Consider the following 11,632-nt stretch of genomic DNA (forward strand, 5'->3'; position numbering starts at 1 on the left):
GCGGGTGCTTCTTAATTTGGTGCTGCTCCGAATGCGCTTCTTTCTCCGCTTATGTGCTCTCTCCCTATATTTATCTAGCGGTATACTACCTATGTCGCCTCCAGATGCCTAGGTCTTCATCGTGTCCTTCTCCGACAACGAACAAGTATGCCTGCCTCTTCCCATTCCTTCCTGCTCTACGAAACCTTGGAGGTGGGGGGCAAGGGATGGGGGTCCCTGATTTGCTGCCTATGGTACCCGTTCGATGGCTCGACATCGCCTGTCTACATGACCTTTCCCTTACCACGGTGTCGACTTGGTATACTTCTACCACTTCTATGTACCTATCACCCATCCTTCTGTCATTGCAAACACTTTAGTAATTGATACGAAGTACCATAATTTGTATGGAGTGCATCTAGTTTTTATTGATGCCTAAGTTTAGAAACCACTCCATATTTTGATATATCTTTTTTATAAGTTTGAGTTCATGTGACTTATTTTAGAAACTTGAGCTCACAAACTTCCTCTTATTTGGTCTATGTATGGTGGAATTATGTCATTCTATAATCTTTGTTCGTTCAGTCAGTCATTGTGAACTCTCTTCTAATCGCTCCCTTCATTGGTCGTGTTGTACCAATGCATATTGGATGGAGTAAACAACAACATCAGTTAGTCAAATAAAAAAATATTATGCGGAGAGTGGAGACAATCAATAAAAAATCTTGAGATCTTTTTGATGGATAGCTTACGTGGGTACTGTTGTGAGCCGTCGCAATGCACGGGCAACCGACTAGTTAAGAAGTATGTGTGCAACTGTTCTATCCCTGAAGGATGCATTGTTAAGGGTTACAAAATAGAAGAGGTAATTGAGTTCTATGTCGACTATATTGATGAGCTTAGGACTATTGGTGTTCCGTTATCACGTCACGAGGGAAGATTATTGGGAAAAGGAACTCTTGGAAGGAAAATAATTCGAATTAACGATGTTGTTTCATTTGATAAAACACATTATATGATATAGCAACAATCTTCTTTGGTGGCTCCTTATATCAATGAGAACAAGTGCAACAACTGAGGATGGCCGAGCGAAGGTGTAGGTAGGTGAGGATAGGTGGGTGCATAGATTTGGGTGCACGTATGTCAGGTGGGGACGGATGGGCGCAGGTGCAGTGAGGATGGAAAAACGAGCAGTTATACCTACCTTATTTTTTGGCGGCAATATGAAGGCCACCAAAATTAATATATTTTTAATAGTTTTATTTTTTGAAGCCTGCTTTAGCCGCATGCCTATCTATTGCCACCGAAAATTAACACGTAACTACCGATGTTAGCAAACTTGTTACTTCTTGAATTATGTTGTCATTCAATCAACCTAATTCTACTAAAGGGATTAATGCACTCTCACATTGGCATGGTACATACCAGCTACTAGCTGCAGTTCCACACAACTCAGGCTCATCGGCTAGAGCTTGGTTGCTCAAATCAGTTCCTCGTTCTCTTGAAAACTTGACCTTCCTTGATACACTTGATCGTGAAAACTATAGCTTTCATGGCCCTATACCTCTTGTTAAACACGTTATATTCTATGAACAAACTTTCTATGCGGAGCAACTTTTTAGATGAAGTTATTTTCGATGGGATTACAAAATGTTCGTACTTAGCCTATGTGTGTAGTTCTCTCTGTAAACAACATGTGGTTTATATTCCTTTAAACAACTTCGTAACAAAGCTAATACATTGTTTGGGTAACTTTGTATCTACCTCAATGTACATGTGTAGGCATGTGTTGAGATAAAACTTAAGATATAGAGAATAAATTAATATACCTTAAGATACGTGGATTTAGCTGAATACATGAGTATCTAAATAAGGGTATGTTTGGTTTCTTTAGTCTAAGGAATAAAGTTTAGTCGAGGGACTAAAATTTAGTCTCTACTCCGTTTGGTTATATAGACTAAAAGTATTCAAAATGCATTAAATGACTTAGAAGAAGACAAATGCCCTTTAACAATCTCCCGTCATTTAGTCACCCCTTAAAGGACTAGTGACTAAAGCAGTTTAGTCCCACCGTTTAGCTATTTAGCGACTAATCTTTAGTCCCTCAAAACAAACTGGGCCTGATTCTATAAGTTCTATGATTAAAGTTTAGTCCATCCTACCCTGTTTGGTTGTAGAGACTAAACAAATTATCAACACATTAAAGACCCGTTTGGTTTGAGAAACTAAAAATTAATCTCTCCATTTTAGTCTCATTTAGTCCGTAAATTGTCAAACGGTAGGACTAAAACAGGGACTAAAATGTTTGTCTCTAGTCCCTTAAAGGATGACTAAAAGAGACTAAACCATATAAATTTCACATCTTATCCTACTTTATTTTAGTTGCACTAATGGCGAGAGAATGTTAAGAGGTATTTTAGTCTTCTTATGATTCATTTAATGTGTTTTGAATAGTTTTAGTCCCTATAACCAAACATAGTAGGGACTAAACTTTAATCTCTTAACTAAACTTTAGTCCCTAGACTAAAGTTACCAAACGGTGCCTAAATGCAACATATAAAGACTAAAATACTCATTTCTTCTTTGACGTCAGTTTTCTAGGCAAGAGCAATTAGAGTAAATGTTATCCTTTAGTCTTTTTAGCACCCATGTGAGAGACTAGACACTAAATCCAATTAGTACCTACTTTAGTCTATATGTTTTTGGCAAAATTGAGACTAAACTGGACTAAAAACCAGAAACTAAAGATTAGTCACTCTAAGCAAACGGAGGCTAATTAGGTATCGTTCTAGGCGAGGATCTATATTGTTTGATAGATGGCGCGCTGATAAAAACATGACCCGTCGGGCGATAACTTCATCCTTTTCAAAAGTCCTGTCGAGCACGGCACTGTACAGGCTATAGATGCCGAGATAAGATCGCATACAAGTTGACTTGACCCGCTGCCTGGAAAACGATAAGCTTCGAACGAATCATGCCCACACAACACATTCCGCAAGATTGATTGATAATCACAAAGAACCAAACGGGGATTTGGAAATGAAAATCCAACACTGGTAGACCATTCAATCATCTGAATTTTGTCACCGCAGGACACAGGTGGAACATCGGCCGGGAATATCTCTGTCCGGTTTCGCTGAGAGATACTCTAGGATTCCGAGGTTTGACACGTCGCAACAACCTTGTCCAGATCAAACAACGACGGCGGTGCGCTAATAGACTAACGGGATGGAAGCAGAAAAGTGACGGCAAGTAAATGACGAGTTTGACGGACTCACGGTCTCCTCTTCACCGGCGGTCAAGCTAAGCCTAGTGCTATTCTGTGGATGTAACGGTGCTGTAAAAGGGTTTATAAACCCCATAGGAGGTCAGCCAGCTGAGTATCCAGTTTAAAGTTCAGAGTTGAAACTCACAGCACCAAGCAAAAAGGAAGCAGATCAAGGGTAGCCGAGCGAGCAGAGGTACCCCGGTCTCTCTTTCTCCTTCCGTACATAATTATCCAATTCAGTTTGTTACTTGTTAAGAGAATTCGATAGTAAGTTTGTAGTAAGCTTGGTCACTCCTTGAACTCAACGTAGTACTTTCTCCGTAATACGCCGCCAAGAGATCATTCTTTATTTTTTGCAGGTTGTCAATTACGTGCCTTAATATGAGTCATTGGAAGCAGCCGTCGAAACTCGCCATGCTTGTAGTACTGCTGCTGCTGCTATGTCATGCAGTGGACAAAGTCCATTGCTCGACGCACCATAACAACAGCCAAGATTTTCATTCCCTGCTTGAGTTTCACAAGGGCATCACCAGTGATCCGAACGAAGCCTTGAGCAATTGGAACCCCAGCATCCACTTCTGCCATTGGCATGGTGTGAACTGCAGTTTCACTCGACCATATCGAGTCACGGAGCTCAATCTCACCGGCCAAAACTTGGCTGGCCAAATCAGCTCCTCTCTTGGAAACCTGACCTTCCTTCATACCCTTGATCTTAGCTACAATAGCTTCAGTGGCCCCCTACCTCTTCTTAACAAGCTCCGAAACCTGGACGTACTCTTTCTGGGAAGCAACCATTTGGGGGATGTTATTCCCGATTGGCTTACAAACTCTTCCAACTTAGTTGATCTAGATCTCTCTGAAAACAATCTCACCGGCCATATTCCTTCAAACATAGGCTTCCTAACGAAGCTAGAAGGTATAGCCCTTTACAATAATAATCTCACCGGTGTCATCCCACCAACCTTGGGAAACATCTCCACACTAGAGGTAGTTGATTTTTCAGCGAATCAACTAAGCGGAAGCATTCCTAATAAAGTTTGGCAAATCTCAAACATAACAATGTTAAATCTAGGACAAAATAACCTATCAGGTGGAATCCCAGATACTCTCTCTAACTTCTCTTCTCTTACAGCATTAGGCTTGAACAACAATAAGCTAGGCAGCGCATTGCCATCAAACATTGGCGATGTGTTCCGTCATCTAAATGAACTATACTTAGATAACAACATTTTTGTGGGTACAATTCCAACTTCCCTAGGTAATCCTTCGAGTCTAGAAGCCCTAGACCTATCAAACAATCATTTCAGTGGCAAAATCCCAAGTTCTTTTGGAAGACTTTCAAAGTTACAGATTTTAAACCTTGAGCTAAACATGCTTGAAGCAAGGGATAGTGAAGGCTGGCAATTCTTTGATGCCCTGGCAAACTGTAGTTCCCTGAATATACTTTCAGTGTCTCAAAATCTTCTACATGGACCTATACCAAATTCGATTTCAAATCTGTCCACCACTCTTCAATACCTAATGATGGCTTCGAACAACCTATCAGGAACCGTTCCCCCAACTATTGGAAAATTTAGTGGCTTGATTAAATTATCACTTGCAAACAACAACCTTACAGGTACCATTGAGGAATGGGTCGGAAACATGACAAAACTACAAATCTTAGGACTACAATCGAACAACTTTGCAGGGGAAATTCCTCCTTCAATTGGCAATCTTACACAGTTGATACACTTCTCTATAGCCAGGAACAATTTCTTCGGCTCTGTACCCATCTAACTTGTGCAATCTTAAATTAATGTCGTGGTTGGACCTTAGCCATAACAATTTCCAAGGGAGCATACCTGTTCAGTTTGGTAACTCAGAACTCATGTCGCTAAATCTTTCATCAAACAAATTCAGCGGCGAAATTCCTGAAACTTTAGGACATATCGAACAATTAACGGTCATTCAAATGGACCAAAACAATCTTACTGGAAACATCCGTCCACATTGAGGAATCTATACAGCTTGAGCTTGCTCACCCCATAACAATTTATCCGGCCTAATGCCAACTTTTCTAAGTGGTCTAAATCTCAGTAAACTAGATCTATCCTACAATAGTTTCCAAGGAGTAATACCTACAACCGGTCTATTCGATAATTCTACAGTTGTTTCGCTAGATGGGAATCCGAGATTATGTGGAGGAGCCATGGATTTGCATATGCCTCCATGCCATGTTGCTTCAAGAAGAGCACGCAGAGCAAGCTTATTGATTGAAATATTGATCCCAATATTTGGGTTCATGTCACTCGTATTGCTGGTGCACATTTTACTCCTAGAGAAGAGGCAGTCAAGAAGACTATGGATCGAAGCAATCATTTGGTGAGCATTTTGAGAAAGTTACTTATAATGACTTAGCTCAATCAACATGTAACTTCTCAGAATCTAACTTAATTGGTAGAGGAAGATATGGTTCGGTGTACCGAGGGAAGCTGAAGGAAATGGAAGTGGCAGTAAAGGTTTTTGACCTGGAGATGAGAGGAGCAGAAAGAAGCTTCTTGTCAGAGTGTGAAGCATTGAGAAGCATTCAACACCGGAATCTTATCCCCATCATAACTGCTTGCTCAATAGTAGGTACTTTCAAAGCTTTAATTTTTGAGTTCATGTCTAATGGCAACCTGGACACATGGCTACGTCACAAAGGAGACGAGGAGGCTACAAGGTGTCTTGGCTTAACTCAAAGAATAAACATAGTTGTTAATATAGCTGATGCATTGGATTATTTGCACCATGGTTGTGGGCGGCCAACTGTTCACTGTGACTTGAAACCCAGCAATATACTTCTAGATGATGACATGAATGCTCTCTTGGGAGATTTTGGAATTGCAAGTTTCTATTATGATTTTGAGACAAAATGGACATGTTCAAGTAGTTCAATTGGTATAAAGGGAACAATTGGATATATTCCTCCAGGTATCTATAATTACTTTAGCTATTCTTTTTTGTTCATTTATAGCACTATTTTTTCTAGGTAGAAATTAAGTTACAACACACCTATTAATTCGTGTGTGCGTTGTCTAATATAGAATACGGAGTAGGTGGCCATGCATCAACATGTGGGGATGTTTATAGTTTTGGGATTGTGTTGTTGGAGATTTTGACGAGTAAAAGGCCAACAGACCCTATGTTCGAAGATGGCTTAAACATCATCAACTTTGTGGAGAACAACTTTCCGAATCAAATATTTCAAGTCATTGACGCTCACCTCCTGGAAGAATGCAGGAACTCAACTCAAGGAAATAATTTGGTACAAGAAAATGAAATCTATCAGTGCTTGGTTGATCTGCTGCAATTAGCACTTTCATGCATTTGCCCATTACCATCTGAACGATTGAACATGAAGCAAGTAGCCAGCAGAATGCATGAAATAAAAAAACATCACATATTAGGTGGAAGCACAAGTAATAATAGCAAGGGCGACAGATCCAGAATATAAATCTTCCTATGGTGAAGCTCCCAAAATTTGAATTAAGGCCCTATGTGGGAGGGTTATACTTCAAAAAATGTAGTTTCGGTTTTCCAGCTTCACCATGAAACAACTTAATAGATTAGTAAGGCGTGGTTCAAGTGTGTTTGGCTTGCACATAGACTCCAGCTTCTATAATACAATTAATTTTTGTAAGTTTACTTAATTACCCTTAATGATTAGCGAGTGGAGAAAGAGACACAAATCGGTAGTTCTTATAAATCAATGGCGTATTGGATAATTTTGGTGCAACTTCAGAGAAGTATAAAAATAGTGTTTTTGAAACAACCTTTGAAAAGCTTCGAAAATTTTATGAAACTAGCCTCTAGTTTTAGTTTTTTAAAGCTAGAGCTAGCTGAGCTGGGCCTGTTTGGATAGAAGCTGAAATAGGCTTGAAATTCTTGAAGTGAAGCTCTCCCAAATAGGGTCTATATATAATATGAGCATAATGAATATTTGGCATATGCAAAGAGCTAGGGCCTACAAAGCTTGTATCTATAAATAGGTCCCAGTTAGATAAAATCGGTTAGGGAGCGCTTATCACTTCAAGTCGAAAGACTATAAAATGTACATTTCATGATAATAATAATTATAAGGCAGACATTCACCCAAGAAACATGTGCTTCTCATCTCACGCATCGTCGCCCCTTGACCAAGGGTTTCCTAAGATAAGTCCCATGATGCCATGGCTCAATCTCTTGTAGATTTCATCAAGACAATATGATGTTGTCACCTTACCTAGTAGATCTTGGACTAATCGTTGTGGTTGGCAAGATCTGCTAGTTATCTTGTGTAGTATCAATTTATTTCATGCTGAGCTTAATGTTATTAGATTGATCTTGCATGACCAAACATGTATCTCTTGTACAATTGCTACAATCCACAACATGAGAATGCAACATGTGTATGTAGCAACTCGAGAGTTTGATATGCATATGGCATCTTACCTTACATTCTTTAGTCACATTGTTTATTCTGGATGAACTTTTTTTGAGGTCCTTATCTATGTTTGCTTGCATGACCATCAATATACCGACTACAAATGTTCCTAGGGTAATTGGCATGATACATAATATAGATTGGATCTAGGATGTTCCTATGAATGATTTACTATTTATTTGGCCCTAGATTTGGTTGATAGTGTGTTTAATCCTGGTGTCTTCTTAGCCTATTGTTGCGCTCGTGGTTGTGCATGTTTACTTTTGCTTTCAATGAATGTTTACTTTCACTTATTTAGTTGATACCGACCTAGAAAAGCTGACAATAACCTCAAGGTAGCGTGTTAATGTAATTAGTACATGCTGATCCACATGATATGGCAGGAATTTGATGTTTTAATCTGTTATTGTGCATCTATAGAGTAATTTAATGACTACATTACACCCTCCCTACTTGATAGATCAAGCCAAGTGGCATGCTTAGAACCCACTAACAACCTCTTGCAATTAGAAGCAGTCGGAGCCACAACAAAGAGAGATGACCACAATACCAATGCATCTCTTGTCTCCTTGTGTGTCGACTGTGTTGACGATAAACCATAGTTTTCCCATGATGAGACATGTCAGGCACACCCGATGAGACATCGACATCGACCACTGCATCAGTCAATTTACATCCGCTCAGCGACATCGGCTCATCTTCATTGACTTATCTACATCGGCTCATTCTCGTCAACATGACCCAAGCAAGGAAGGAGATTCCTAGCTACAGCGACGGGATTAAATGTTGGCTACCAAGCAAGACTAGGCCACCCTAGCTCGAGGAGATCAACCTAGATATGTTGTAATGCTATGACCAGGCTCTCAAGAGGCTAACCAATGAGCTTCTTGTGTGCTTCACGTGGACTCACTCCAGTGGTGACAAACTCACCCGAAAATTATTGAGATGTAACAAACTAACATCATCTCTAGTTGTCGATACCACCGATAGAGGGTGTTTGGTATATGTTTACCATATTTACTTCATATTCTTAGAATATACTGTAAGATTATGGGGAGGCTACACTAGCACAAAACAAAATTTTCGACCCCATAAACCAAGATCTACTGCTGTTAGGTCATGGAATTACCACAAGACGTGCAGGACAACGAAAGCCATCTTGATGTAGACGAACACGTCAAGCAGTGTCGTGCAGTCGCCAGTGTCCTTCACGACCTCGTGTGGTTTTCCTAGTGCTCTAGATGTAGCACCTCCAAGGTATCCACATGTATAGGAAGGAAGCATCGCGTACCGACCTGTTAGGTTTGCGACGGAGGCTTGGCGAGGGCGAGATGGGCGCGACTGCTGGTTTGCTGGTGGTGAATTAGGTTAACCCTAAGCACGCGCCAGCCCCTCATTGTATATCCATTGTAGTGGGATTCTCACTCCGAGGCCCATCAGCAACCCTAAAACCCAGTCTAATTTCAGATCCAATCCGAGTTAGGCTTCCTTCCCCTTAAGTGTGTGACCTTGTAGGTTCACGTACACATAGACATGTCCTGAGTACTCATACTTCGCCCAATAATTAACAACGGCCTCTAGCAAGACATGTCAACTCCTATGCACATGTAAAGATCATATCAGATGAACCATTACAACATTACGTACATCATGTTCCCTTTGTCTCATAATATTTCGTCTGGCTCTAAAATGACCTCTCTTTCTCGATACTATGAATTGGAAGCTAGCGTCGATGTAACTAGTTACAACGTGCTCCTCTTACCCCCATTGTAAGACCCAAAATTGATAGAAGAAAAAAATCTAATAATAAGATAAAGAAAAAAGTATATTGGTGATAGTATTCCTAGAATTTTTGAAAAAAAAACCTTGGGAATTTGTCGTCCAAACAGTTGTCCATGTACCAGTAGAAGATTCCATAGCTATTGCAGCTCCTGCTTCTTTAGGCGGAACCCCGAGCTGAGGAGTTACTCGGAATGCTGCCAAGATATCAGTATCCTTGGTTTCGTACTCCGAGGTGTAGTAAGTCAATTTATAATCCTTAACACCAGCTTTAAATCCAACACTTGCTTTAGTTTCCGTTTGTGGTGACATAAGTCCCTCCCTACAACTCATGAATTAAAGACAATTCCTCCTCATAATCAATTGAGAATACTAAATTAAAGGACCAATAAATAGATAAGGAAAAGGTGATCTCTTGATGATAATTTTTGGTAATGCATTTTAGGGGACACATAAATTAGCCCTCCAATTTTAAATGAAAACATAAAATAGGAATGAGAAAGGAAATTTAAATAAAACCCTTATTCCTCCCCTAAAGGAATGACTAGGAAAATAACATTAATGAAAATAATAGAGGTTATATTTTCATTAGGGATTGGTTTGATATTTGGGAATTTGAAAGACAAATCAGAAAAGTTGAAACATGTTTGAATTTGGAATAGGGATTTGAAAATTTAAAAACATTGAAAATAGAAAAGAACAAAAAAAGAACAAACTTGCATCTGGGCCGAAACAACCTTCTCCCCGCCCACTCCCTGTCCTGCTCACCCGCCTCAGCCCAATCCATTCACCCTGTACCGGTCGCGCGGGTGTCTCTCTACTGGGCTGGCCCACGCGTCGGTCGTCCAAATGTCCCCACTCGCCTGCCCATGCACTGGTGTTCGGTCACTGCGCGTGGGGCTGATTTGGCAGAATCATCTCCCTCCCGAGAACCTCGCAAGGTTGTTGCAAATGCTGCGTGCGGATCTCGCCTTCTTCCCCTTTTATCGCGATTATCCAGCCACGTGCAGATCACAAACTGCACATCGCCTATGTGGGCCCAGGATACCGAGCCAAAACTACCTCCTACGGTGCGTTGCCGCGCGCGTGTACTATATTACCGGAGGTGACGCTGGGATTTTCGTTCCCACCTCGTCGGGTCCTGGCGGGCAAATAAATACCGAGCCCTCCTCTTGGATCGACCACCGTGCGCGCAGCCGTGCTCTCTGCCTAAAGCCAATCGTCCGTGTGCGAGTGAGATCGGTCAGGGGTGAGAACCTGGGTGCGTGTGGGTCGCCGAAATGGGCTCTCGGAGTTCATCGTAGTCCCGCCCTCAAGATACATCTGGGTGATTCGCTTGGGTCCGTTGAGTGCGTGGTGACCTCGGCGCTCAGGAAATTTCTGCCAACGCCATTGGGATTGTCCATCGTCATCGGGGGCTCATCGCAGGCCGCCTGGCGCCGTGTCTTGGACCGCTAATCGCATAATTCGTGGTATGAGCACCCCTCCCGGTTTTGTATCGTCTACAATTTAGTTTTGCACCATACGAGGGCTTGCATCGCGCTCGAGGGTGAGTTCTGGTACAGTGCGGCAATGGCGCCGCCGTGGTGTGATGAACACCATCGCCACCGGCGTTTTCTCGGGGGAAACACCATGGACCGTCGATCTCAGGAGTTGCGGCTAGGATTAGATGGAGTCGTGAAGTGGTTATGATCGTAGGATCCCCATCCTGCGCGTAGAAATAGATCAGGGGGGTACGATCTGGGACCCGTTGATTCCAGAACAGACGGACCTGATGCAATAGTCCCTGGCCTGTTGTGCATTTAATCTAGACCATCCGTGCAGATCCAACGGCTGCAAATGCAAGGTACCGCTTTGGTAGGTTCTTTTACAAAAGAAACCATGTATAATACAGTTATCAACCCGAAGTACACCTCTGAATGTTCACTGAGTCTTAGAGTTTTTGCATCCTAGCCCCTGGTGGAGGTTAGTAAAAATGAGTAAATGATAAAGGAAATTGATTTTTAGTATGAAATTAATTGTAACAATTTGTATAAATCATAGAAAATTCATATGAGCTCCAAATTGGTCAATTCCAGTTCCTATAGTTTTGTATTAATATTTTCTAGAACTATGTATTACTGTTTTAACAGGAAAATTATATTAAATTTGATCTCTTA

At 41.2% G+C, this 11,632-nt stretch overlaps 1 pseudogene across 1 annotated transcript; it reads left to right on the plus strand.

Moving 5' to 3' along the window:
* Positions 1–3,329: 3,329 nt before the first annotated feature.
* LOC103653772 (LRR receptor-like serine/threonine-protein kinase pseudogene) lies at positions 3,330–9,340 on the plus strand (annotated as a pseudogene). The gene is made up of 4 exons (NR_163237.1): positions 3,330–3,440; positions 3,607–5,611; positions 5,691–6,202; positions 6,316–9,340. The product of NR_163237.1 is annotated as an LRR receptor-like serine/threonine-protein kinase pseudogene (transcript).
* The last annotated feature ends 2,292 nt before the right edge of the window (positions 9,341–11,632 follow it).

Source organism: Zea mays, chromosome 4 (assembly GCF_902167145.1).
Source record: "Zea mays cultivar B73 chromosome 4, Zm-B73-REFERENCE-NAM-5.0, whole genome shotgun sequence".
Lineage (NCBI taxonomy): Eukaryota > Viridiplantae > Streptophyta > Magnoliopsida > Poales > Poaceae > Zea > Zea mays.